Raw genomic sequence first — 2,822 nt, forward strand, 5'->3', positions numbered from 1 at the left:
TGGTCTCACCCAAGATGGTGGCCCCTGGAGCAACTGAGCATCCTGGACTAGAAAGCAATGGATTTCTTGCTTCTGCCACAAATTCCCCCAGCTGTAAGCCTTCCAACCTTCTAAATATTCCTTTATATGTGGTTCAGAGTTCTGAGACCATCCCCTGAGCCTGCTTGGTTGGTATTCTGTGTTGCTGCTGGTGGAGCTTTTTACTACACGCCCACCCGATCTGCCATCTTGTTCATTCTCCTTGGCACAAGTTTTTAATTTAGACATATTTGTATAGTTGTTTTTTTTTTTATAATGCTTTAGACAAGGTATTGGCAAAAGTTTTGTAATAGGAAAAACAGAAAATTTGCTAGACTCTATAAGATATATGGTCTCTATCCCAAGTATTCAACTTAGCTGTGATTTTAAGAAATTAGCCACAGACAATTCATAAATTAATGGATATGAATTGTTCCAATACAAATTTAATTACAAATTTATTTTGTAGGTAAGATTTGGTCTATAAGCCATAGGTTGTAACTCCCGACTTAAATACAGTCTTTGAATTATGATATTCTAGTGCTGGACTGCAAAGTCTGTTTGAACTGCAAAATCAGTGGTTCAGGATCACCAGCTGCTCCTCAGAAGCCCTATACAGGGTTGCTATGGGTCAGAACAGACTCAACAGGACCTAACACCAATAACAATAACAAAGTAAAGCATAATACACACTATGTTTGGATGTTTGTAGGTAATGTTGTAGGGTTTCCAAGGAGCGGCTAGTGAGCTTGAATTAGGGACCTTGTAGTTCAAACCAACTTTGCAGTCCAGCATATTAATCCATTTGGGAAAACTAGATTGAGAATGGTAATGATATTACAATATTACTAGTGTGATGGGTGTAAATGAGGGTAATTTTAAAAAGTACTGCTACTAGGATTTTAGTTCACACATGCATGGCTTTGAAGTCCTGGAAACCTGTTATCATAAGTCAGAATCATCTTGATGGTAGTGTTCTTTTGTTTTTTGGGGGAGGGTCACTTCAAAAACTTTATTATAAAATATAAATGTCCTTTGTAAACTTTATTTGTATTCCATTCTGTACATTTTTTCTAATACTATGTTCTGTTCTGTAGTTGGTTTCAATTGTTTTCTTGTTACATTCTGCTACGTGGTCTCAGGTTCTGCATTCTGATCTCTATCCCCAAATCTCTCTTTGTACTTGGATGCAAGACTTTCATTATACTGCTGCCATGTATCTGCCATTTGTCTGTCAGTTTGCTATACTATGGTACTGTGTGTGGCTGTCATGCCAGCAGTATTTTAAATACCAGCAGGACCCACCCAGGGTGGACAGGTTTCAATGGAGTTTTCAGACTAAGATAGGAAAGGAATAAGGAGAGGCACACCACTTCTGAAGGTTATCCATTGAAACCTTAAAAATAGTAGCAAAACACTGATATAGTGATGGAAGATGAGCCAGTCAGGTTGGAAGGCATTCAAAATATTACTGGGGAAGAGCTGCCTCCATCTCTACAAAGTAGGGAATGACCTTAATTATGTGGATAGAGCAATGTTTTGGGGCTTTCATACACTGGTAGGGCACAACTTAAAATGAGAAAAAAGAACTGTAAACATGTGTTAATAACTAGAGTGAGAAATGTACAAAGCATGGTGATAGAAATAATGCTAGAGATCACATGATAGAATTTTGCAAGGCCAATGACTTACTCATTGCAAATACATTTTTCAACATTATAAATGTTAACTGTACACATGGATCACTCCAGATGGAACACACAAGAATCAGATTGGCTATATCTGTGTGAAGAGACAATGGAAGGTCAATGTCATCTGATAACAAGTCCTCCAGTTGGTTCTGGTGGAGTGGTCCAGGGACAATACATTTAGTAATGTTGAGCACTGCAATGGACTGCTTATGGGCTTTGAGGAAGGCAAGGCAGGTGCAGGTTTAAAGATCTCTGGGTCTTTATTGATTGGGTAGATAATGTTATAGATTGGATTATGTTATCAAAAATATGTGTTATAAATTCAAAATCCCTATACTTGTGGGTGTATTCTCATTTGGGAATAGGATTTTCTTTATTATATTAATGAGACCATATCAATGTAGGGAATGTCTTAAGCCAGTCACCTTTGAGATATAAAAAGAACAGATTTGGCAAGAGGAGCAAGGACAAACTAGGGAAGATTGATGCCCCATGAAGACCACCAAGGAATCAAGGAACAGAAGCTGAAAAAAGACACGGACCTTCCTTCCTCCAGAATTGACAAATAAAGAAAAAAAAATCTTTCCTTGATTTGGCAGCCTATATTCTTACTTCCAGTCTCCTAACTGTGTGGACTCCTGGTTTGGTAAGCACTGGACGGTGAACCACAAGGTCATCAGTTTAAACCACCAGTTGCTCCTTGAAAACCCTGTAAGGTTGCTATGAGTCAAAATTGTCTCAATGGTGCTTAACATAAACAGTGAGCAATTGATTTCTGTTCATCAATACCACCGATTTGTGATATTTCTATTATAGCACCAGAGGGTAACTTGTCACTTGTCTATCACCTTCTTAGCATTCTTGAAAGTAGACACAGTATTACAAAAGGAGCTGGTAATTTTATTCTCTACCCACTTTAGGTTTGAAAGAACAGTTGCACACAGACTTAGTGAGTCAGAATAACTCCTAGTTCAGGTTCATTTGTCCTAGACAGGAATAGGTTTTTGGAATTAGGGATGAGCTAAATTTGTTCTTATTTGCTGTTATTGTTAAGTGCCATAGAGTGAGTTCTGACACATAGCGATCCTGTATAGGGTTTCCAGGGAGCAGCTG

The sequence above is a fragment of the Chrysochloris asiatica genome, unplaced genomic scaffold (genome assembly GCF_000296735.1).
Source record: "Chrysochloris asiatica unplaced genomic scaffold, ChrAsi1.0 scaffold00357, whole genome shotgun sequence".
NCBI classification, from domain to species: Eukaryota; Metazoa; Chordata; class Mammalia; order Afrosoricida; family Chrysochloridae; genus Chrysochloris; species Chrysochloris asiatica.